This window comes from Eubalaena glacialis, chromosome 1 (genome assembly GCF_028564815.1).
Source record: "Eubalaena glacialis isolate mEubGla1 chromosome 1, mEubGla1.1.hap2.+ XY, whole genome shotgun sequence".
Lineage (NCBI taxonomy): Eukaryota > Metazoa > Chordata > Mammalia > Artiodactyla > Balaenidae > Eubalaena > Eubalaena glacialis.
The window spans coordinates 220,971,449-220,996,851 of record NC_083716.1 but is presented as its reverse complement, the minus strand read 5'-3'; the positions used below and the strand labels follow the sequence as shown (position 1 = coordinate 220,996,851).

Here is a 25,403-nt window from a genome sequence, read left to right as displayed (position 1 = left end):
GTTTGGCTTCTGGAGTCAGCTCTGGAGGGTGCCCTAACCAGGGGGTCCCAGTGGTGGCCCAGAGATGAAAGCACCCTGGAGGACAGCCCAAACTCATCCCCAGCTGCAGGGGGGTGGTGTGGTCAGAAGGGGGAGGGTGCAACCCAAATGCACAGACTTTGACCAATTGCCTAGGGCTACCCCCAGGGCCTGGCTCCCAGCCAGCTGTGTGTCGGGTCCAGCAGGATTCTGAGGGCCAGGGCCTCTCCCCTTGGGGTCTGGGCATGTGGCCCTGTCTTCTCTGTGGTGGAGGGAGAGGAAGAGAGCGGGAGCCAAGGGCGCTGGAGGGGGTGGTTCCAGCAACTGTCCCTGGAGGCCACTCCCCTGCCTCCACCCTAGGAAGATTTGAGAAGCCAATCCCTCCCTGCTGGGTGTTTGTGGTCAACTCTTAGCCCAGCTCTGAGGAGCTTCCCCTTAGTACTGTAAGAGCCTGGGAATCTGGCCCAGTGAACTTGGGGGTCAAGGGACGTGGTGCCCTCCAGGGGGAGTGCTGGGACCCGGAATGCCCAGTTGTGCCATATGGTGACAGAGCCTTGAGTTGGAAGACCTGGATCCAAATTCCCCCTCCTTCATCAGCTGCTCTGTGACGTTGGGTGATCGCTTAACTGCTCTGAGCCCATCTCTAAGACTGGGATAAGAATCATAGTCACTTCCAGGTTTTAATGGGGGTCTGCATGGAAAAGCACATGGAAAAGGTTTGGTGCAGGGTGGGCATTTAAATAGGGATGAAAATGAAATGAAGGAACCAATGAGTTCAGCTCTGGGTTGACACGCCTCTCCCTCACAGCCTGCTGTGGGGCTGAGAGGCCCGGGAAGATGGCATTCAGTGCTCTTGGGCCTTGACCTTTCTTTCTTTTGACTTTCTCTTGGCCATTTTTTCTCTGTCTCTCTGTGTCCCTCTGTCCCCCTTTCTGTCGCGTCCCCAACTCTCTCCATGGCAATGCCTGACTCAGCACCTGGTTCATTTTCCCTCTCTTCTCGGTGGCCTCTCTGTGGCTCCATGGGCGGCCCACCACCCCCAGCTCCCTCTCCTTCCTCCCTCTGGGTCCCTGCTTCTGACCCGCTCTTTGTCCCACTCTCTCCTCCTGGCTTTTCTGCCCTCCGTGTCTCTAGCGTCTATCTGCCATTAACAAGCATCCATTGAACGCCTATTAGATGCCAGGCACTGCCCGGCTCCTTTCTGTGTTCTGCGTCTCCTTGCCTCCCAGCTGCCGCTTCTCTCCCTCCCGCCCCGTTCGGCCTTCTGCCCTCCCTTCCCCCAGCTGCACTGGGCTCCAACACTGGTATTATTCAGTTTTATGAGAACCCCGCCCCCAAGGCCTGCCCTTGAATGGACCAACCACAACTGGAACCAGATGTGCAGTGCTGTGCTTGGGGATGGGAGGGAGGAAGGGAGGGAGGAGGGAAAGGGGCATGGACTGGCTCAGGGAGAGGGGAAGGAGGGTTGGGGGATGGGAGATGGGAAACCCTGGGAATCCTGAGTCTTCATCAGCCTGGAGGAGGAGGAGCTGGGAGGGGACAGAAGGGCTGAGCAGGCTTCTTCGGGAAGCAGTTCTGGCTGTGTGTGTGTGTGTGTGTGTGTGATCGGCTGTGGGACAGCTCTTGGAAATAAAGGGAAAGGCTGCTCTTCTTTGAAAGCCTCTAGTTCCTTGACTTCCTCTCTGTGTGGTTTTTAGAGATTTGCTGAATTCATGGTTCTGTACCCAGGTGTTGGTGCAGGAAGGCTGGGATAGAGAGAATGATGGTGGAGTGGGGGATGAGAGCAGCTGGAGGGTGGTGTTTCTCAGAGCCCCCTGCATCTGCTGCAGCCCTGGGGTGGGTGGGATGCTCCTGGGACATCTGTGTATCAGTCTGATGGTCCCCATGTCTTAGCATACTCAGGTTTTCTGTCTGTGATAATATAACTTTGAAGATAAAAGTCTGCATACAGTTATCTTGGTACAGCCTTGTGCAGAATTAAGCATTTAAAAGAGCCCTTTCATTCAATTTTTAACTCATCATCCATCCATCTCTCCATTATTCACTTATTCATTACACATTTATTGAGAATCTACTAGGTGTCAACGTTGTGCTAGGCACTGGACAAAGTTGGAAAGGAGAAAGAAAAAGACAAGTAGATCTTTGCTCAACTATTGGGAGATACAGGAGTGCACCCAACAAGTGTATGTCACAGCATTAGCATTTGAGCGAGAGCCTCGGGTATTCAGCAGAGGGGTCAGTACCTACCAAATAGCTGGAGAAGGATCCATAGAGAATGTGGCTTTTGAACTGAGCCCTGAATGGTGTGATGGCAAGGCTCAAAGGGCAAGGCTGCATCACAGAGGGTCTCGAATGTCATGCTGCAGAGCTGGGACTGGATGCGGTAGGTTGAGGGGAGCTAGGGACTATCTGATGTCAAGCAGGATGATAGTAGGTGTGGGTTGGAAGGAGGCGATGGGGAGGATGGCACTTCTGCTCTTCTGTGACCTGGGAGAGGGTTCCATTTTTATTTTTATTTTCTTATTTTAATTTTTAAATTAAAAAATTTTTTTGGCCGCATGGCATGGCATGTGGGATCTTAGTTCCCCGACTAGGGATTGAACCCACGCCCCCTGCACTGGAAGCACAGAGTCTTAACCACTGGACCGCCAGGGAAGTCCCGAGGGTTCCACGTTTATAACAGACCCCCTATCCACCTCTAGAAGAGCCTAGATGGCTGACATGGACTACTGTCACTTCCCTCCCCTGACCAGGGCTGGCCCAAGCCCCTGAGCGGCCCCTGGTCTGCAGGGGGTGTGAGGGTTAGGCAGGATAAGGCTATTTGGAGACAACTTTGTCTCAAAGTTGGGGCAGTGAGGGCTGGGCAGGGGCCCCAGGAGGCCTGGGCCAGGTTTTCCTACACAATCTCAAAGGCACGTTCTGTGGGACCAGGTCTTTCCCATCTCTGGTCTGTTCCCACGTACTTAACAGATTGAGGACACTGTCAAGGTTGGTAGGTTCTGAGATGCTGGAATTTGGGACTCTGGGAGGCCAGCCACAGCTGCTGCCCCATCACTGCCCACCGACTCTTCCCATCTGGGAGGGGATGAGGTCATCTTGCTCTGGAGGCAGGGGGTGGATGCAATGAGGCCTCTGTCTCCGCCCTCCCCACGTAAGGTCCTGAGAAGGTGCCTCTCTCCCCGTCTCCGTCCTCCTGGGCTTCACTGTCACGGATGGGGGGGATGTTGGGGAGCAGCCCTCTAACGTGCTGACCATCTCTGTGACGCTGGCCCCAGATGCCACCAAATCTTTCCTGAGGCTGTTTGTTCCTCCCGGGCCTCCCCTATCACTTTACTTTTTGGAAAATTGAAGCCTGGGGAAGGGTTTGGCTGGATTCATAAAATCAGTGAGCATTAGAACTGGAAAAGATCTCGAAGACCTTTGGATCCAAACTCATCGGACAGCAGGGGAAACTGAGGAGGCTCAGAGATGTAGGTCACGGACCCAGGACCTCACAGGAGGGTGGCCCAGATGGCCAAGAGAAGGACCTTTGAATCTCTGGAGGGCTGAGTGGTGGGGAGCTTGGCTCTGGAGCCAGCCCATAGGATCAGAGTTCCTGCTCTGCACCATCCTGTGTGGTCTTGGACAAGTCAGCTAACCGCTCCAGGGTCACTCTCTTCGGCTAAAATAACAAGGGACATTCGAAGATTAAGTGAGAGAGAGAATGTTCTTTAAGTGCCAGGCGTACAAATAGGTATGCAGCAAATGACTTTTTCCTTCCCCTCAGAATAATCCTATCTGCTTCTTTTATCATTTGTAGGGTACCCCAAACTTCAAATCACTTTTCCCCCAATATTTTTAATTGTAAAAATTTTTTTGCATATCGAAAAGTTGAAAGGATAATATGGTAATCTCCCTGATTCTGTAATAAACACTTTGCTACATTTGCTTTATCACATTTCTATCTCTCCCTCCATCAATCCGTCTTATTTTTATTTTTGGATGTATTTCAAAGAGAATTGAAGCATGCATTTCATTAACGAGAGTTCAATTCAAATCATTTTTGAATATACAGTCACAAATGTCCTAACTCAGCCCAGAGAAAAAAGCCAGGATTGTTATCCCACATTTGACAGAAACAAAAAAAAAAAAAAAAAAAAAAACAGGTTCAGAAATGAGATTTTAGGTCTCCAGTCACAAAATGAGTTGGAAACAGCATAAGGCAGAGCAGTTTACAAAAGTTGGGAGTTGCGATTATTATTATTGTCTCACCAACCATCCTTCTCCACCCAGTAGCCCTTGGGCCATTTCTCTGTAGCTGTGTCTCTTCCATGGGGTCCTGGACCTCTTGGCATCCTGCCCCCTCTGCCCCGCAAGCCCTCTGTCCCTCCCTTCAGGTCCCCTGAGAGGCTGCTGGGCTGGCGGCGGAAGGGGGGGGGCACCCTTCTTGGCATGCCTTGCCTCAGGCATACGTGCCCTGCCGCCCAGCTGGCCGAGCTGGGAGCTGGACGTGAATGCCCTGGCCGAGTGCTTCAGGGGTTAAAGGAGGCGGCGGGCAGACTGCTGGCCGGCTCCGGGAAGGGGGAAGGAGGAGGCGGTGCGCTGATAGCCCGCCCGCCTCTACTGCCAGGGGAGGGAGCCGGGCGAGCTGCGCCCTCGCTCAGTTCCCAGCTGTGGCCCTGGGACCAGCTCTTCCCCCTGCGCCCGCTCCCTGCCTGGACACAAGGCTCACTCACGCCCTCCTCTCGGCAACCAGCTTCTTGCCAGCCACAGCTGCTGCCCCATCACTGCCCACCGCCGCCCCCTGTCCTGTGAGCCCAGACACCCATCCCACCCAGTGGCTCCTCTGCCGGAAAGGTGAGTGTGGGGTGTGTGTGCGCGCGCGTGTATGTGTGTGGTGGGCTGTCGGCACTGGTGCTGTCAGGACCACCAGTGGGGCATAAATTAGAGGAGGGGGGAGGTCAGTCTGCCTGGTCACATGCCTCTGGGCTAGGTAGCCCCTCCAGGCCACCATGTCAGTCCCCTGCCGCCGTCAGTGTCTGGTTCTGGCAGGGATGTCTGGGGCGCGGTTGTCCCTGCTTGGAGAGAGACCAGTCACAGGGAGTTTTGTTTGCTGGGGAAGTTGCTGGTGTCAGTGGCTGCTTGAGACCGAGGCCAGCAGGGACGAGTGGGGAGGGACACACTGACCAAAGCAGGGGGGAGGTTGGGGTATTTAGTCTCCAGGGTCCCTTCCCTTGCCTGCCTGCTGTCACAGGGCTGCCTGGGGGCGAGGACCACGACACAGGCGTGGGCAGCTTTTCCTCTCCATTTCTTTCCCAGCCACGGGTGGGAGCTGTTACTGGGCACCTTCTTCCTCCTTGGGGCTCTTCTTGCTCCCACTCCTCGTCTCCCAGGGGCAGCCACGTCTGCGAATGAGGGTCTGGCAGGCTCAAAAAGGTTTCCCACTTCACTCCCCTCAGCGTGGGCCTGTGCTCCCTTGCCCATGGGCACAGCCTGGCATGAGTGCCCCCTGCCGCCCTCCCCCAACCAGCAGCTCCTACTCCTTTCTCACCCCTCTGGGTAGAAATAGCTAATCCAGGTGGTTAATGAACAGACACACGCAGCTGTCTTTCACCCCCCCGCTCCTTCCTCTCTCCCCACCGCTCTCTCCTGCCCTGACCCTCGGTCATGCCTGCCACCCCTTGCCAAGCCCAAGCATCCATACAGAGCTGACCTCAGTGTCTGTCCCCTACCCCCAGTTCAGGACCAGGGCCAGGACTGCCTCTCCAGATGTTTTTAGGTTGGGCACTGTCTTAGAAGAGGAAACTGGGAGGGTGGTGACCGAGGGGTGACCAAGAGAAGCCCGCTGTGCTCCCAAGCTGGGCTCCCTGCGGCGGGGGTAGGATGGGGTTAGGGGACAGGATGGGTGCTGGGTAGGGGAGGAGCTGGCTTGGGGAGGGCAGAACAGGCGGTTGTGGAGTGAGGCTTAGAGGGGCAGCTGGAGGTGAGGGTTCTAGAGCCTTTGAGGACAGGGGCTTCTCTTCTGGGAGCCCCAGCGTTCCTTCCATGTGGCAGAGCCAAGCCAGGGGTTTGGGAGGGTGTTGGGGGAGTACCCTTTTTCCTCGAGTCTCTGCTGGGCCCCTTTCTGCAGCTGCCTGGGTCGGGTGGGGACCACTGTGGCTCAGACTTGGCCTTAAGTTGCTCCCACCCCTGCCAGCTGGCGGCTACTCCAGTCTCCCCCACCCTCGCTCTCCCCCAGGACCTCAAAGCTTGCTAAGGCTAAGGCATCCTCTGCCCTGACCCCTCTGGCCTAGGGGAGTAGGAGGCAGGACCTGGACCTGGCTCTGGAGGGGGAGCTGGCTGGGAGAGCTCTCAATGGGATCAGTGCTGGGATCGCAGCGTGGGGTTGGCCTTGACTCTGCTGCCCGCAGAGGGCAGGGAGTGGAGACAGTGGGCCAGGGCCTAGGAGGGTCTCTCAGCCAGTCTAATAGGACTGGGAGCCAGGACTTTGAGCCGGAGCTGAGAATTCTTGGGTGGCGGAGGAGGCAACCTGGGAACCTCTGCTTCCAAATCCCTGGCCTTGAACCCTTCTGGCTCTCCTTCCTGATCCCTCATCCCATGCTTCATCCTTCACTTCCCTCAAAGCCCCAGTTCAGAATCTCCCATGGGGGCTGCGGTGTCCAGAACTGTAAACACCGGGAGCTGGTGGCCAGGTTGGAGGGGGGCCGGGGTGGGGTGCAGAGGAGTTCAGAGACGAGGTTACTCTTTGGTGACCATCTTCTCATTGCTGATGGACTGTGGCTGAAGCTTTGGAGTTTGGGAACTCTCAGTGCCCTGTTTCTACTGAAGTAAGAGTAGGAAGCAAAGGGGCAGAATGGATTTTAGTTTGGTGAAGGAAGCTCAGCTCGGTTTAACGAAGGGCTTCCTAACAAGCCTGGCGGGTCAGCAGGAGAAAGGGCTGCCTTGTAAGGTAGTGAGCTTCCCGTCTGGGGGTGGGGAGTTCAGACAGAACTGGACAACAGCTTGGAAGGATTCCTGAGCTGGGATGTGGTTAGAAGGGATGACCTTGAAGGTCTCTTGGGATGCTGAGGTCCTGGGATTCTTAGAGTCGGGGAATTCTCTGACACCCGGATCAGGGAGCAGGAAGGCAGTGGCCTCTGGCCTGGGGTGTGGGCACAGGCAGGACCTCTCAGGGTCCTCCTGCTGCCTGCCAATGTTTGGGGAACAGAGAGCCTGACGCTCTGCCCTCACACCCATTGCTCACTGCCCCACCAGGTCTGCTTCCTGCGAGGATTTTGAGTTTCTTCCGATTCCTCTCTTCCCACTGCTTGCCTTGCCGGGCTGGTTAACCCCACAAGGGCTGGAGCAGACCTGTGGGCTCGGGGCACGGTGTAGGATGGAGGGGACCCCTGCTCCCCTGCAGTTAGAGCCCATATCCCGCCCTGAGGTGCTAACTGGGGGCAGTAGGCAAGGAGGGGGGTGTGCTGTGAAGGTGGGCAGCTTGAGCCCCTGTCTAGTTTGCCCCCCAAAAGGGGCCTCCCCAGCCTGCCTGGAAATGGTAGGCAGCGGAGCCAAGATCTGAGATGGGAAAAACACAGGGGCTGCACTTCTCTGAGCCTTAGTTTCCGAATTTTGTAAAATAATACAGGGTAGTCAGGGCAGCTAGAAGTGGTTTGTGTAGCTAACTGCTGGGGGTGCCAGCCAAGGGCGTAGTTCTAGTGCCTCTCTGGAGTGTGGGAGGAGCCGGCCACCTGCTCCCCACCACTGGCCTCTCCAGACCTGTTTTCCAAGGTTGGGGTGGGGGGGCTTGAGGGCAGAGAGGAGAGGCAGGGTAGGGGTGGGGTTCAAGATTTCTGAGCACCAAACCCTGGGAAACTTGGGCTTCCCTTGATGGAGTGTCAAGGTGGGCTTCTGGGGTGGGCTCTGGACCCACACTGGATGTCCCAGCCTGCCTCTTTCTGCAGCCCCTCCTCTCTGGATGCCCTGTGAGCCCTTTTCTCCTTAGTGGAGAGAGCGAAGGAGTAGGGTCCTGGTTTCAGCTGAGGATGAAGTCCCTTCTGATGTCTAACTTCAGTACCTTGGGACCAGATGAAGCTGCTCAGTTAGGATGCTTCTTCCTCTGGTCTGACAGGGACCCAGTGGGAGGGGCAGGAAGGTGAGATGCTGAGTGTGCCCTTGAGCCTGGAGAAGTCAGGGTCGGAGCTGGGGTGGCCGGCAAAGGGTTTCACGTGCAGCTGCTCCGGCTTCTTGGCTTATTTCTGGGGCCTTGAGTCTCTTTCACCCCAGAAAGGGAAACTGAGGCCCCGTCGAGGGATAGGTATCAAAGCGGGGCAGAGGAAAGCTCTCCCAGTTACTCGACTCTGAAAAAAAGGGAATCAGAAATGGGTTGGTGCTGCGGGAGGGAGGGAGGGATTTGGGGAGGCTGGAGGGACTTTTGTCCCCACCACCGTCCGCCCATGGCCCTGGTCTTGGCTTCCAAAGCTATCAGGCGTGCAGAGGTGTGGGCACCAGCAAGCTGGAACGAGGGTGGTGGCGGGGGGCAGGGCTGCCAGTCCTGTGGGCCACGCCGCCCCCCCGGGTGCCCCCTCTATTATGCATGGTCACACGCAGCCCTCCCCTCCTTCCTTCTCGCCAATCACCTGAAGCACTTTCCCATGGTGGGGGGCGGGGCTGCAGAAGGTGCAGCTGGGTCCCTGGCCTGCCTCTAGCCAGGTTGGTGACCTTGGCCATCTTCCTACTTGTCCACACTTCGGTTTCCCTCAGGGAGGGTGGTCGGTGTCTGTGGGGTTGGAGCTTGTGTGGGGTGGGGGGTGGTAGGTGGGCCCAAGCCCGTCCCTGGCGCTGCCAGCCCCCGTCCCTCCTCCAGGGTTAGTCTGGGTTCTCTAATCCCTGCCTTTTTAGGGCTGCAAGCCTGTAGCTCAGGCCTGGGTGTTCCAGGAAGCAGAGAGGGACTGGCCCAGGAGGGCGGCATCCTGGGGAGCTGATGGGACGTGAGGGGTACAGGAGGGCCCGAGTGCAATCCTGTTTTTCTGCCATTATGGGGCGAGGGTCCCAGTCCTAGGTCAGGTCCCCCAGGAGACTTCCTAGGCCTTCTGCAGCAGAGAATATGGGACCCCTCAGTTTTCCTAGCCCTTGCAAGCTTCCTGTGTGCTCACCTGTCTTCTAGATGGATTACATGCCCCTTGAGGGCATGCCTGTGCCACTTGCCTCCCTGGTGATTCTTTCTGTGCCTGGCACAGTGCTGCTTAGCACGAATCAACTGACTAATGAGGGGCAGACGGGTGAGCGTTTTAGACAGTTTAAAAAATTTTTTTTAAATTTTATCCTTTAATGCAATTTTTAAAGGTTACGTTCCATGTACAGTTATTACAAAATATTGGCTATATTCCCTGTGTTGTACAGTACATCCTTGTAGCCTAATAATTTGTACACATAATAGTTTGTACCTTCTACTCCCCTCCCCTTATATCCCCCCACCCCCGCCCCGCCACTGGTAACCACTAGTTTGTTCTCTCTATCTGTGAGTCTGCTTCTTTTTTTGTTATATTCACTAGTTTGTTGTATTTTTTAGATTCCACATATAAGTGATATACAGTATTTGTCTTTCCCTGTCTGACTTATTTCACTTAGCATAATGCCCTTGACAGTTTTAATAATAATTTCTGCCTCATAGTGTGGTTGTGAGGATCAGATGAGTTAGTTCACTGAAAACACTTTGAACAGTGCCTGGCACATAGTAAGTGCTCAATAAATGTTAGCAATTATTATTATTGTTATTATTATAATTATTACTGGTGGTGGTGGTGGTGGTGTCCTTCCAGGAGCCAAACTCTGGGTTGGCCCTTTTCTCTCTTGTGGTTGTTCCACCCCTAAAATAGGGAGGGTTACGGGACCAGAGAGTGGAGGAGGTGGTGGCATCATTTTCCCCCAAGGGGTCCTAGCATCAGAGCCCAGAGAAAAGACTTCCTCCCCCCCCCCAAATCTATCTCTCTCTGTGACTGGGGGCTGGTGGGGAGATAAGGGGACCTCTTGAGGCCTTCTCTGCCCAGGGAGCTGTGTTTATGGAGAACTCTGAGAAAGCTGCCATCACTGTAAACAAGATGCATTATTATAAACCAGCCCAGGCTCCCCTTCTTGGATCCCATCCATTCCTTGATGAGAGTCACCGAATCAGAGACTCCCAGGCCCAGCAAGGACATGGCCTGGCCTCCAGGCAGGCCACTCTTGACCTCCGGGCAAGCTACTCTTGACCATGGACTACACCCATAGGGGTAGCAACTGTATTTTAAAGTGAGATTCCCCAAATAATGCTGCAAGTTGCTGTGTCTTATACCCTCTAGGTCTCTCTGAAGTCTAACCTGCATCCCTCTTTTAAATTTCTTTTTATTTTTGGCTGTGTTGGGTCTTTGTTGTTGCGTGCGGGCTTTCTCTAGTTGCGGCGAGCGGGGGCTACTCTTCGCTGCGGTGCTCGGGCTTCTCATTGCGGTGGTTTCTCTTGTTGAGGAGCACAGGCTCTAGGCGCGCGGGCTTCAGTAGCTGTGGCTCGCAGGCTCAGTAGTTGTGGCTCGTGGGCTCCAGAGCGCAGGCTCAGTAGTTGTGGCGCACGGGCTTCGTTGCTCCGCGGCATGTGGCATCTTCCCAGACCAGGGCTCGAACCCGTGTGCCCTGCATTGGCAGGCAGATTCTTAACCACTGGGCCACCAGGGAAGTCCTAACCTGCATCCCTCTTGCTGGAACTTTAGTTTAGTCCCTTATTGGTAGGAGGTGGGGGAGAACCATGCCCAGCCTTTCCTGCATGCCTCAGAGCTGGGAGCTTTGACCCCGTGGCGGCAGGGGCAGGCTCCTGGCCACACTCCCTCACCATCTGAGGCCTCTCTGGGGTCCTCTGCTTTCTGGTGCCCCTGATGTTCCTCATTAGTAGGGGTCAGCCCTCAAGGCCTGCCAAGCTACACCCTCCGCCTAGCCCCGCTTCCCACCCAGGGAGGCTGAGGTTGCTCCGGGTTGGGGGTGTGAGCTCCATTTCCGGACCCCTGGCCCGCCCAGTTGCAACTGTAAAAGGCATTAAGCTTTTTTTTCTGGAGAAAGAATGGGCTTGGGCTGATGATGATGACAGCTGCGAAGGGTTCCTGAGCTCAGGCGGGCCCTATCTCGCTTCCCTTCCTCAGCCCCTGCTCACCTCTGCCCCATTGCTAGGCCATTGCTCATCTAGAGGAGGGGCTTACCTTTGACCCTTGACCTTGACCGGACCTGAGTAGTCAACTGGTCTCCGACAACTCTTTATGGGGAGCAGCCTGTGGGTTCAGCATGGGGCTTGGTGCTGGTGTGGTGGGGGGGTGCCCGGGGGCAGACAGAGGGCTTCAGGGGACGCATAAGGGAGGGTTTCTGCCCTGGGGTCCCTGTGGCCGAGGGCTGTGGGAGAGCAAGGCTCCTGCTCTGTCCCTGGACTGTGGACCAGTCCCTTCCCTTGCTGGGCCTGGTGTCCTCACCTGTAGGATGGAGGGCTGGAGAGGTGCTGGGCTGGAAGAATCTGCGAGTCCATTTCCCTGCCGGAGCCTCCTCCCCCGGTCCCAGGCTGTGAACTTCACCTTGCATTGACCTTGCTTCCCTCCCCACCCCGCCCCCCCACCTCTGGCAATCGCTGGCAGGAAGTCCTGCTGATTAGGGCCCTAATCACCAGCTGAGACTCCCAGAAACAGCCGAGCTGGTAGAGCAGAGAGGGGCCACCAGGCCAGGAAGGGGGAAGCACGGGGAGCTGCCCCCACCCAGGGTGACATGGGCTGGGGTGTTGGCTGTGACTAGGGGGCACTAGATGCCTGCTTGGGATTGGGGTCAGCTCCTTGGGCTGGGACACCCACTGTCAAGGCCGTGTGACAGTGGCTGAGTGCAGCTGGGCACACTTAAAAGCCTTTTTGGGCATCTACCCTCTACCACGCAAGGTGCCAGGGGTATGTATGGGGCTGGGAAGGCCAGGGAGACATGGTCTAGTAGGAAACAAAGGGGAGTAGACAGAGGGTTTCTGCAACATGCAGAGGGGGCATCAAGCAAGAAGGAGTGCACACGAGCTGGTGGAATGGAGAAAACTTTGGAGAAGAGGTGCCATTTGAGATGGGTTTTGAAGGTTGAGAAGGACTTCGGCAGGAAGGAGAAGGGACAAAGGCTTCTTCAGGCACAGGGGAAGGCACGCACAAAAGCGCAGTGGCACGCATGTAACGACGGATAAAATAATGGCTCCAGACCTGTGTCAGAGTCGGACAGGCTTGGGTGTCCCTCCCACCTCTGCTGATTACTAGCTGTATGACATTGGGCTGAGGCTCAGTGTCTGCATCTGAAAATGGGGTTAATATGCAATCTTATAGAGTTATGGTGGGGATGAAATGAGATCATACTTGTGAAGTGCCTACTTGTGAAGCTCAGTGTCTGCCACAGGCCAAGCCCACAGAAAGTGGTTTGTGTGGGAAAGGCTGACTTTGGAGGAGCCTGGAGGTGTTGCCTGGGGTCCAGCTGTGGGGGAGTTTCTGGGAGAGGGAAGCAGCAGAGGGCCTTAACGTAGGAGAAACACAAAGAGGGTGTTATTTAGAAAGGTGATTTGGGTAGCTGTGAAGGCTGTACTGAGCCACGGAGACCGGGGACAGGCCACAAGTCCAATCTCCTGGAGTCCCCGGGCTGGGAGACCCTCTCCTGAGTCACTTCACGCCTCTGGGCTTCCTTACCACGTGCTGTCCTCCTCTCCTGGATCAGGAGGCTGGGGATGCACTGAGATCTCCCTCCTGGAAGATCTTTCAGGACAGAAGAGAGCCCTCCTTGGCAAGGCTTCACACATGAAGGGATGGACGACCGCAGCAGGCGGGAATGAGGGTAGACTGCGGGCAGCTCCCATTTCTAAGGAATCAAGGGACTCCTTTGGGGGGCTGTCCTTCACCACCTGCCCGGCACCCAGTAGGTGCTTACTATTTGTTGAATGAATGCATGAACAAGGGTGTCCCCTGGTCAGTGCGGAGGCAGGGGGTGCCCAGCCTGACTGTAAGTGGCTTGGTTAGTGTCTGGACAGGGGCTGCCCATCCGTAGCCAAGAGGAATGTTGAGTGTTGCAGAGGCCAGGTGCTCAGCAACTGCATGGATGAGGGAGCGGAGATTTCAGGAGCTTTAACTTCCCGGAGTGAGGTCCTATCACAAGGGCAGTGTGGCATGGGGGTCAAGATCACAGGCTCTGCAGCCACACTGTCTGGGTTTGAATCCTGACCCCACCTCTCGCAGGCTGTGTGACTGCCGGCAACTTACCTAACCTGCCGGTGCTTGAGTTTATTCATCTGTAAAATGTGGGAACCAGAAAGAACCGTGTCTTCTGGACATACCGCATGACCTTTGGTTATTATTACTGCTATTGTTATTACTGTTGTGGATGCGGAGGGAGAGAGCTGGGCAGGGGCTTCTTGGCAGGGATGAGAGCAGCTGCCCAGAGTGGGGTGGGAGAGCGCTAGAGATAGAGGGAGGCTTTGAAGAGTCCTCGGTGCCTTATGAGCTGCCTCGGACACCACACATGATGCTGCCTCTGCTGTGGCCAGCTGAGCCGAGCTGAGCGTGGGAGCGGAGGCAGCAGCCAGGCCTGGATTCCAGGCTGGAGCCCTGGGAGACAGGGGTGAGCCAGGGCGAGGGGTGGGGGAGGAGAGGTGAGCAGAAAGGAGGCCAGGACTCTCCCTAGTCCCCAGCTGGGACCCCAGGAATTCCTTCCATCGTCTCTTGCCAGAGGGCCTGGCCTTTTGGCTCCAGGGCCTTCAGAAGGCCTGTGGTCCATCTCCCTGCTTCCTGGGCAGACTGTTTCTGATGCCCCTTCACTGTTAGAAAGTGATTACTCTACACTAACCATCATCTGGCTGCAACTCCTTTCTTCCCTCTTCAGCTCACCTTCAGCTCTCCCACCGCCAGTGTTGTGGAATGAGCAGCTGCTTTGCAACAAGGGAGAGTGAGGGTAGACTTCAGTGCCCTGCCCTGACTTGGGGCAGGGGGAGGGGATTAGCTGGAGGGGCTGGTGGCAGGGGGGTTCAGGTGGCCTGTTTCTAGTCCCCCTTTGGCACTGAGTGACCTTGGGAAAAGCACTTCCCCTCTCTGGGCTTCAGTGTCCTCGTTTGTGAGATGAGAAGGTGGAGTTAGGAGAGTTCTTGCTTTCTAATCAGTGATGAAATTCTGCAAGTCCGTGGATCTTTCTGAACAGAGAGGCTCTTGCTCTGGGGGCTCTTGGAAGAGTTGTCCACCATGGACGTGGGGGCCCTGGAGGGTCTTTACGCATCTACTGGGAAGCCTGCTGAGGTGCTGAGGAGGTCCCTTCCAGCCCTGGGACTGGAAGATTCTTTGCTCAGTGACCTCTCCTCCAGCTCCATTTCTTAGAACAGAGCGGAGGGCAACAGCTGCCAGAGTTGAATGGGCCAGAGTTTCTGGGTCTCTGTCCCAGTGATTCAGGTGGGGATGTGCTGGCAGGATTTGAGCTGGTGAAGTGAGGGAGGGAACTGGGCAGATCTGCCAGCTCCCCCTTGGCCACGCTTAGAGGACGGAGTAGGAGTAAGTGATGTGCTGAGCAGTGGGCGTGCAGAGAGGAGTGAGTAACAGTTGTGAGTAATGGCTCAGTGTCTCTGCCGGGCAGGTGGCTCTTAGACTGTGCAGAGCTGTCTGGGGCTCCGGAAATGCTCCCTGGAGGCCAAGCCACTGAGTCACGGCGGCCTGAGCTTTGCTACCACTGCCCTCCTTAGGAGTTGGGAGTCCAGCCCCAGCCCCTCCCCCCATCTATACCTCCACACCCCCTTGGCCCCATAGCTGCCCTGTTTTGTCCTCTAAGCGCCCTAGTGACTTGGATTGCCTGAAGGAGTATAGATTTTGTATTCTGGCTGTCCTGGGTTTGAGTCCCAGCTTAACTGCTCATAACTGAGTGATCTTGGGCAACTTACTTTTCTTGTTGAGTTTCAGTGGCCTCATCTGGAAAAAGCGAGTATTGCCTGTTGTGCGTATTGTTGAATGGGTTAAATGTGGTACTATGTCTGAAGTACACAGTACACGGTAGGTATTCAAATAAAATGGTTGTCCCACAAGCCCTAAACTCTGTTTTGCTTCTCCTCACCACCTCCACCTCTAAAATTCCTGCTTCTGTGCCTTCATCCCATAATTTTCAGGATGCTTATCCTCCAGTTAGATCTGCCCCATCGTTTGTGCACATGCCGTCCTGTTTCTGCCACCTCCTACCCAGCTTCCATCTGTGTGCCTTACCCCCTCACCTGCTCTAGCAGAAGGACGGGCAAGGCTCAGGTGGCCCGGGCGAGTCCAAGGGGAATTTGTCACTTGTCCGGCTGCAGTGGGTGGTCAGGCTCCTGTGGGCACCTCACATCCCCCACCTCTGCTGGTTCATGCTCTCCCCTCCCCACTGTCCGCCCACGTGGGTCATTTCCCCCTCTGGCTTTCTGAAATCAGCTGAGCTCAGGGCCATGCAGACTGCCCCTGCTAGTAGGTGTGCTGGCCGTGCTGCTGTGTTCCCATCTGTGCGGCTCTGCTTGGGGCGGGGCGGGGAGGGAGCACCAGGGAGTGACTTTGCATCTGCACCTGGCAGTGGTCCTGTGGCCTGTGTGCACGCTCTGCGTGTGCCTCGGGGCGTCTGAGCTGTGTGTGTGCCGTGTCTCTGGGTCACTGGGCCTCTATCTGATGTGAGTTCTCTCTCCTGTCCAATTAAAATCTGCCTGTTTTCCCAGCCAGATAGAGCCAGGTCTTCCGCTGCCTCTCCCTCCACCCCCTCTTCCCTCCAGACCTGGTTTCGGATGTGTGCATCTTGGAGGGCCTCCCGGGGAACAAGGAAACATTGCAGAGGGGTGGATATGCGTCAGATGGAGCTGAACAATGCCGGTGACAGCCAGGCCTCCGCTGGCCTTCAGTGCTGGCCTGGCTTCAAGTCTCTGCTGCTGGCTAATTGGGATCGAGAGGGGGCTTCCTGCGACTTGGCCACAGATGGATTTAAAGGAGCTACATGGAGCTGGGCTTGCCCTGCCCTGCCCTGGGGACCTCCTGTTCCTGGGGCTCCTGGTGCAGTCCCTCAGAACAGATGGGGTTCCAGAACACCAGCCCTTGACTGGCGCTAATTGTGCGGAACAATCACACTAACTCCTCCTGTCGCTGCCATCTGTGGCCCAGGAGTTTTCTACATGAGTGAATTTTCAGATAATTGAAGCTTAGGCCACATAAGAGTCGAAAGCTCCAAAGAAAAAAGGTGAATTGCTTTGATGGGAATCTTTTGCATTGTATTATACTGCTCCGAGCTCTGACTTAAGGTAGACAGGACCTTCCTCTCATTCTGTTATTGTTCCTCAGTTTTTTCCTCTGTACAGTGGGCATATGAACAGAACCTACCTCACAGCGTTCAAGTGAGGATTACATGCGTTGAGACACATCAAATGCACATAGTATGCCCCGTACAATTTGCGACCCTGTAAATGAAGACGCTGAGGCATGGAGAGGTGCAAGAACTGCATCCGGCTCAAACAGAAGGGAGCTAACGTTTTCCAAACGTGTGCTATGTTCCAGACATTTTCACTCATGTCATCTCAGTCAACTTTATTTTGTCCTCCCAACCACTCTGCAAAGTAGGTCTCCTTATCCCCAGTTTACAGATGAGGAAACTGAGACGCGGGGAGGTTCAATAAGGTCTAAATAGCCGGTCTATGGCAAATGGGTATTTGAGCCCAGGCCTAACCTAGTCCAGGGCTTTTCTAATCCTATCTCTTGTCTTTTGGTTGGAAACTCATGATCCCTCAGTGTGTTCAGGAATTTGGCAACGAGGGTCCACAAGCAGAAGGTGTTATGATCTATCAGAATTGAACCTGCTCCCAGTTACCATGTTTGGGTTAGGTTCAGAGTGGTTTGGAGTCAGGTGATGAGACAAAATGACCTTTAGGGGTCTAGGGAACTCAAGAGCAAAGATGAGCTTTGAGAATACAGAATTTTTCTCCTGTTTGCTTTTCTTTTGGCAAGCCTTAAATCTTTAATAAAAGGAGGTAGGTAGGCATCAGGAAGACCTTCCTGATCAGCATCAGCATAGGGCAGTGATGCAGGCAGCATAGGGAGGCTGAAGAACCAAAAAAACTTTAGGGAATTTCTTCAAATCCAAGGTGTCTTCTTTTTCCCCCCATTTTAATGTTTCTGAACTTGGAATGCACCTTACGGTTGAAGTGTACAATACATTTCGGGTAGCACTTCCTCCTCAAAAGCTCTTGTCCAGTTGATGGTGCCCCAGACAATCAATGGTATCTTTGAGATTAGGAAACAGAGCCGTGAACACCTGTGGTTTGCAAGGCCTCTTGCAGATGTGGAAGGGAGAGAGAGCTGCAGGCCATTGTCCTGCCCTGAGAGCTGACTATGGCCGAGTTTAAGAAAGCAAGAGGAACCTCTGATGTCTGTGTGGGTTTGAGGGTGGCCCCTAGCCCTGGACTTCTCAGTCTGGGGCCTCGCTCAGCCCATCTTCTCCTCCACCCCGCTGCCCCAGCCTTCTCCACCAGGGCCCCTGGTGTGCTCCTTGGCAGTTCCTGAACCCTCTGGCTTCTTGGGTTTCCCCCTTGCTCTTAAATTTTTTTCCCATGCATCCTTCCTGCCTTACTGTTTTAGCACAGCTTAGGGTCAAAGGCTTTTGTCCCTTAAAGTTTTCATCTAAGGTCAGAAATCCTCATGGGGAGTGAGAGGATGGGGCAGTCTCCCTCTGGGTGTAATTTCTGGAAAAACAGATGGACTTGAATCCCAGTGAAATAATAACCCTCTTCATACCTCCATTATAGCAGTTACTGAGCTCTTTATAATTCTCTGTTTACATGCCTGTCTCCTCCACTGGGCACAGGTTCCCCTCCTGGACCAGGCCTTTCTTATTCCTCTCTGTCTCCATAGCTGGGAAAGTGGCACCAAAGGGCCCTCAGTCACTGTTGTTGAAGGAATGCTTGGTCTTGCTCCTGTGCCCATCACCTCCCCCCTGTCCCAAGTTCCACTAGAACCTTGACCACAGACCGCAGCCCTTTCCTTCACAAGATTCTTCTAGGAACTTCCTAGAAGCGATGTTTTCTTTGCTGGAGGCCATGTCATCCAACCCACCTGCTTTAGAACAAATGGCCCTTCTCCAGGCAGGGAAGAAGGGCTGGGGTTTTCCCTGCTCTTTAGATCTTAGGAGAAGGTAACCTTGAAGTCTGCATTTCAAACTCCCTGTGCAATGTCTCCACTTATATAACAGAGGCCCTGCTTCCTCTGAGTCCTCCAGGCTGGGTCCCTCAGTGGTGGCTGATTTCTCCTCAGTCTTCTTATATCCCCTTGTACTGCTCTCGGTAACCTCGCTCCTCTGCTCCTGACCCCAGCTCAGAGCCTCTTTTCACTTTGGTCTCTTCTTCTGCCACCCCCCACCCCCACCCCTGGCCCAGACATCTCCCCGGCCCACCTACCTCAGAGGCTATGCCCCCCATGAAACTCTACCTGTGACCCCCGACTGGGCAAGGTGCTATGGTCCTGGGCAGAGCTGAGGCTTGGGGTGCCACCAGGTTGGAACTCTGGTTCCACTACCGACTGGTTGTATGACCTCAGGCTAAGCACGTTACCTCTCAGAACCTCGTTTCCCCATCTGTAAAATGGGCTGATAACCCCTACCTCACAGTGTACCATATGGAAAAAAACCAAACAAACTTGACAGTGGTGTTCTCTGGCTGGAGCACGGGCTTCGAGGCAGAGGGGTGAGGAATGGGACTGGAGAGAGAGACACAGCCAGGTCTCGAAGGGCCGTGAGGACCATATTAGGGCATCTGGACTTTATCCCATGGAGCTGGGAGCCGTGGAAGGACTTCAGGCAGAGGAGTGGCATTAATGGCTATGCCTTGTAGAAATAGTTCTCTGGCTGCCGAGCGGAGAGTGGCTTAGAGGTCTGGACTGAGGGCAGGAAGGCCTGTGTCAGGGGGCCGTTGTAAGAATCTCCATGATTAAAGAGACTAGGGGTGACGGGGTGGTTTGGAGAGATATTTGGGTGGAGGAATTGACCAGGCTTGGTTGGGGGGCAGTGTAGGAGGAATGCAGCCAACCCTCAGGTTCTGGCTGAACAACCTTGGGTGGCCCGCAAGTTGGGTGGTTGTCAGTAGCGACGAGGGAGCCCAGGAGGAGGCAGAGTTGGGGCAGGGCCGTGAGTGCAGGATGCTAACCAGTGTCAAGCCCTGGGCCCAACTGTGCCTGTGGCCCCGCATGCCCCACCCTTGTCATTGCCGACCCTTGGCTCCCCTCTTGTGCTCCCAGGGCCTGGCGCATAGGAGGCACTTGGTACCTGTTTGCTGGACTCATCTTCTCTGATTTTCTGCTCATGAGAAGTCTGGCCTGGCATGGAACCTCAGCCCTCCCAGGGTCATTGACTTTGGGTGTGGGCCAGTGTGGCCCCTGAGCTGGGCCCTTGGGGCCCCAGCTTGGGTTCCAGGGTGGGCAGATCTTCAGAAAAGATGTTCTGCCACCAGCTAGGCATCCGACTATCTGGGTGCTATCTTATGCCATCCTCCGGGTAGGCTCTGAAGGGGACCGGCTGCAGAGGGCAGGGCCTGCTGCTAGGACTGCCCCACCTGCTTTGCTGCTGCCAGGACCTTCTCGGGAAATATCTGCTCTGAAATATCACAGTCCAGCGGGCTCAAGAGGGTCAGGCACACCCGGCCTTCCCCTTGGATGGCGTTGGGCTGTGCAGGTCAGGGCTGCTGTGTGTGGGTGTGGCTAGAAACTTCTCTCTCTGGAGAGCCTCGTCTTGAGTGTGTTACAGGGCCTGGAGGCTGGCAGAAGCTGGGGCGGCCAATGAGTGGGGCCTGAGGAAAGGCTCCCGAGATAAGAGGGAGGGTTGGGCTACCGGAGAGCTGCTGGAGCTGGGGGGGGGGGGCGGGTTGATTGAGTCAGTGGTCCAAGAGGAGCCTGGCAGAGGAGGATTTGGGGGAGGGGATGGGACTGGGGCTCTGGGGGCAGTGACCAGTGTTGGCTGTCTGGGTCGCCCCTGTCTCTTGTCTGCTTGGGTTCTGAGTCAGAGACTGCTGGGTTTAGGGAAAGGGCCAGGTCCCCTCCTTGCCCCCGGCTGGCTCCCTGGCCCTGGAGGGGACTCTGGGCTGGGGCATGGCTCCCCGCCCCTCAGCTCGAGGTGTCCCTGGGAACAGGCCCCTTCTTGCCTCCAGGAACTTGACGCAGTTCCTTTCCCGGTCCCGAGCAGAACTCTATATAAGGGAAGGAAACAGCCGAGCAGGTCGGGACCAAGCTCTGGTGAGGATGGGCGGCCTGGAGGGGAGGGCGCAGGCCTGGGGAGGAGATGGAGCCAGGGCAGTGGCCCCTTCCTCCCCGGGACCCCCCTGCCCAGGGCTTGAGGCTCAATCTGGGAGGCCGGTGTCTTCAAGCCATGCTGGGGCTCTGCCCCTTTCACCCCGGGCCTTGTACTGGCCCAGTCCCTGCCTCCCACCCCCATGGCCAGGGCATTTTGTAGCTGCCTGACCGTGAGCACCCTCGGGTCCTGAAGGGGTGCACTCCTCATCCTGGCTTCCAAGCCAAGCCCTGGTCCACTTGGCTGGGCCTCCCAGCCTGCCCTTGCCTCGCTGGCAGGGGCCGACTGGGTCTTTCTTGATAGAGCCCACTGGACTCATAATGTGACCTCTGGGGTGCTGGGCTGTCCACAGACGGGGGGTCATCTGGCTGTGTCCTCAGTCATGGGGCATGCGGGCTGGATCCCCCTGGGATCATTGTCTGCATCATTCTTGACCCCTCTGGTGTCTCCTGAGTGGCCAGGGCTCAGAGGATGGCTGCGTCCTGGTCACAGGTTCCTCAAGCGGGCCCCAGAGGGTGAGCAGCAGACAGAGCTGAGGGCAGGATCCTGGCTCTGTGAAGGGCAGGAAGGGGAGTGGTGCCCGCCCATTTTTTGGGCGGGGGAGAGAAGTAGAGGTTGGAGGGAGCATCGGTTCAAATGAGGTGGGGATGAGGGCCTGTAGGTTTCAGGGTGCCTGATGGCCCCTTGTCTTTAGGCTTTGGGGCTCTTCCCCCCTTGCTCCTTCCCCCATTACTATTAGTGTTACTGCACATCTCCTGCTTGCCTTAAGCTCCCCACCCTTCACCTCCCCCTGGTCCCTCTCCTACTCAGGCACCTTCAGTGGCTCCCCAGTGCTGGCAGCTAGAAGTCTTAACTCCTCTGCTGGGCATTCAGAGTTGCCCATCGTCCAGCCTGGAAAAAGACTTTTTGGCCAGTCTGCCTCCCTCATCTCCTTCCACGTGCCCTTCCCTTCGGTGCTGTCTCTTCCCTTCCCCCACCCTGTGTCCCAGCCAAAGGGGATTCTTTTGACATGGAAAGCCTTCCCACCTCCATACCTTGTTTGTGTGGTTATTTCCACCTGAAAATCCCTTTTCCCATCTCCACCTTCAAAACCTTATCCACGGACCTAGTGAGCTCCAGGCTCTGAGCAGAGCCCCAGAGCTTCTCGATGAAAATGACCCATGTGCTTCCTGCCCTCATGGGGCTTACGGGGGAGTCGGTGAGACACACAGTAGACAAACAGAAGCAATGCGTCCTCGAGGACTGGCTCAGGTACGCCCTCCTCTGTGGAGCCTGCCTAGGCCCCCCGAGCTCTCTCTGTGCTCTCACAGCCCCAGTGCCTCCGCCACAGTGTGGGCTTCATCCGGCCATGGGGACAGTGTGGCGTGCTGGGAAAAGCAGGTATTGGAGTCAGGCTGATTTGGGTATCAGTCCTGGCACTGTCACTTGGTAGATGTGCCATCTTGGATCTCACAGGATTGTTGAAGGGCTGCCTGAGATCCTGTAAGATGAGGATGCTAATAACCTACCTCAAGGGGGTCATGAAGGGTGAAGGGATAATGTACACAAGGGCTTAGAACCGTGCCAGGCACACAGTGAGTGTGCAGAAAATTTTAGCAACTACCATTTATACTTCTGCCAATACTACTACTTCTAGCTGTTCGGCTTTGGGCAAGTTGCTTAAATTCTCTGAGCCTATTTACCTCAAAAACTTGTCAACAAGATTAAATAAAATAACGTATATAAAGCAGCCAGCTCACTGGCCAAGAGTGGGTGCTCTGCAAACCCCAGTTTCCTTCCTTTCCACGTATCTTCTGGTGTCATTCGAGGTGGGTGCCTGGAGTTGTTGGGACAGGGACGTGTAGCAGGTGTCAGCAAGAACTTCTCTGGAAACAACCCAAGTGTCCATCAACAGATGGTTGGATAAACACAATGTGGTATATTCATACGATGGAATAGTATTCGGCCTCAAAATGCAATGCAACTCTGATACATGCTACAACATGAATGATTCTTGAAAACATTATGCTAAGTATGTTAGTTTGCTGGGTCTACCATAACAAAATACCACATACTCAGTGCTTTAAACAGCAGAAATTAATTTTCTCACAATTCTGGAGGCTGGAGGTCCAAGATCAAGGTGCTGGCAGGTTTGCTTTCCTCTGAGGTCTCTCACCTTGGCTTGTAGATGGCCACCTCCTCCTTGTGTCCTCACAGGGTCCTCCCTTTGTGCATGTACCCCTAGTGACTCTCTGTGGGTCCTGATCTCTTTTTGTAAGGACACCAGTCATACTGGATTAGGGCCCACCTTAATGGCCTCATTTTAACTTAGTTACCTCTTTATAGGCCAAGAGTGGGTGCTCTGCAAACCCCAGTTTCCTTCCTTTCCATGTACTTCTGGTGTCATTCGAGGTGGGTGCCTGCAGTTGTTGGGACAGGGACGTGTAGCAGGTGTCAGCAAGAACTTCTCTGGAAACAACCCAAGTGTTGTATTCAGTCGTATTCTGAGGTATTGGGGGTTAGGACTTCAACACAAGAATTTTGGAGTATGCAATTCAGCTCATAACATTTAGCGAAAAAAGCCAGAGACAAAAAGGCAAATATTGTATGATTTCTCTTGTATGAGATACCTAGAATAGGCATATTCATAGAGACAGAAAGTAGATTAGAGGTTATTAGGGGGAGATTGGGGAATTATTGTTTAATGGGTGTTGGGTTTCTGTTTGGGATAATGAAAATGTTCTGGAAATGGATAGTGGAGATGATTATACAGTATTGTTAGAGTACTCAGTGCCACTGAGTTACACTTAGAAATGGTTAAAATGGTAAATTTTATGTTATGTGCATTTTATTTTTATGTGCATTAAAAAAAAGGGACTAGCAAGACATAGGGGGAAAAAACCCTTTTCTGCTCAGGATTATATGAAATGCTCGATTCAGAGGCTCAAGTGGTTCTAGTTTTGGCTGAGACCAAGGCTGTCCTCCAGCCCTGGGGGCCAGGTGGATGTGGGTGTGGGAAGCCTCTCTGGAGGGCTGGGATTTCATGTAACTAATCCTGAGACTTGAGGATGGGAGTGTCACCCAGTTGGGGACCAGGTCCTGCCACTCGTCAGGTAGTGAGGTGATGGGGGCAGTGGGAGGCGGGTTGGGTTTTCACCTACAGCTCTCCCCTTGCCAGCTGATTGACCCTGGATAAGTGTTATGATCTCTTCGAGCCTCCATTTCTTCATCTGTAAAATGGGAGCAATATTACTGACTCTGCAGTATTGGAGGGTCTCAGAGACATAGGCATATGGTAGGATTAACTCCCCTGCTCATAGTAGGTGCTTAACAAATGGCAGTGATTTTACCACTGGTGGTGAGAGGTGCTTCCTTTCCTCAGACCTTGAGTCTCTTTCATCTTTCCACAAATCTTTTGTGTGTACCTACTGTGTGCTGGGACCAGCGTGATGAACAAGACATGCTCCCTGCCCTCATGGCATTTGATTTCTAGAGGGGGAAACAGATTATAGACAAGAAAATAAACACATCTATTATTACAAATTGTAATTAGGTCTGTGAAGGAAGACATAGGAGTTCAGGAGAGAGAATATCTCTGTGTAATCTGTGTGTGTGTGTGTAACTTAAGGGAGTCAGAGAGGGCCTCTGTCTGGGGTGGTGACATTTAAGCCAAAGCCAGAAGGAGAGGAAGGACCCAGCTATGCAGACAGCTGGGCTAAGAACATCCGGGCAGAGGGCACAGTATAAACAGAGCCCCTGAGGAAGAACAGAGCCAGGTATGTCCCAAGGACTGAGAGGAGCCTACCCCTTGTGTGTGGCTTTGGGTCCTGGACAAGGGGGATGGGCACAGAATGATGGTGGGGAGAAGGGCAGGGGCCAGGTTGTGCAGAGAGCTCTTTGCTTGGGCTGCCTGCTGACTGGTGCTTTAGACCCTCCTGTCCTGGGGGAGTCTCCGAGGCTGTGCCCTGTTGTTGGCACTGTGCCTGGGGACCTTTGAAATTCATAAAATATTAGTAGTGTGGGGCTGATGAATGCCAGGCATTGGCCTCGATCGGGCCCGGTAACACTCACATCCCGGCATCCCCGGCTCTCTAATTGCGGAGCCGCACTGTTCTGCTGCAGTGGCCTTGGGCAAGTTGTTACCCTTTCTGTGCCTTCGTTTCTTCATCTGTGAAATGGAGATAATAACCCAAATGTATAACCCATACATTTAAAAAATATGTATTTATTTATTTGGCTGCGCCGGGTCTTAGTTGCAGCACGCAGGATCTTCGTTGCCGCATGCGGGATCTTTTAGTTGCGGCATGCGGACTCTTAGTTGCAGCATGTGGGATCTAGTTCCCTCACCAGGGATCGAACCTGGGCCCCCTGCATTGGGAGTGTGGAGTCTTAACCACTGGACCACCAGGGAAGTCCCAACCCATACATTTTCTATTAGGATCAAATGAGTCCTGGGAAAGGGCTTAGGACAGTAACAGACACATAGGCACATCCCATAAGCTTCCTGTTAGCACTCTCGTTGTGTATGGCTCTGTGGAAATTCGTGTTTACAGGAGAGTCGACACAGCAGAGAGGGCAGGAGCATGTCTCTGTCTGGAGCCAGACTGCTGGGTTTGCATCCTGCCTTCTCTGCTGGACAGTTGATTAACCTCTGTGCCTTGGTCTCCTCATCCACAAAACAGATGCTCAGGGTGGTTGTGAGAATGGAGTGAGTTAATTTACGCCAAGCACAAAGCGCAGGGCCTGGCGTGTAGCAAGTGCGATGGAAATATTTGCTGCTGCTGCTACTTTTATTGTCGTTATAGTTTTCAGAATGGAAAGGCTGAGCCTCAGGCCCACCAGCACCCCCTGTGTGCAGATGCGTAGTGGAGGGAGACCCGGGGAGGAGGCTTACCTGAGGCCGACTTCCTGGGCCCAAGCCCTGAAATCCTACGCTGCCAGCCCTGGGGAGGCAAATGGTGGGCATCCCAGCATCTGCCCCCTCTGCAGAGGGAGGCTTCCTAGCTGGGGTCCCCAGGGGCCAGTGGGAGTGGTCACTGCTGGCCACAGGGCACGGGCCAGAGTGGCAGGGGGCCCTGGCTCTGCCTGGCACATTCCAGGCTCCTGAGAGGGTGGCCAGGGGC

General features: G+C 54.7%; 1 protein-coding gene across 4 annotated transcripts in view; it reads left to right on the top strand.

The window, feature by feature from the left end:
• TNS1 (tensin 1) overlaps nucleotides 1-25,403 on the top strand; it is a 185,873-nt gene that overhangs the window by 43,284 nt on the left and 117,186 nt on the right. The window contains exon 1 of one of the 4 annotated variants that reach the window (XM_061187242.1): nucleotides 4,813-4,854. The exons of the other annotated variants lie outside the window; for them this stretch is intronic. The gene's annotated coding sequence lies outside the window, so the exon portion shown is untranslated. Of the gene's footprint in view, nucleotides 1-4,812; nucleotides 4,855-25,403 lie in introns of those variants that run through there. 4 annotated transcript variants of the gene reach the window in all.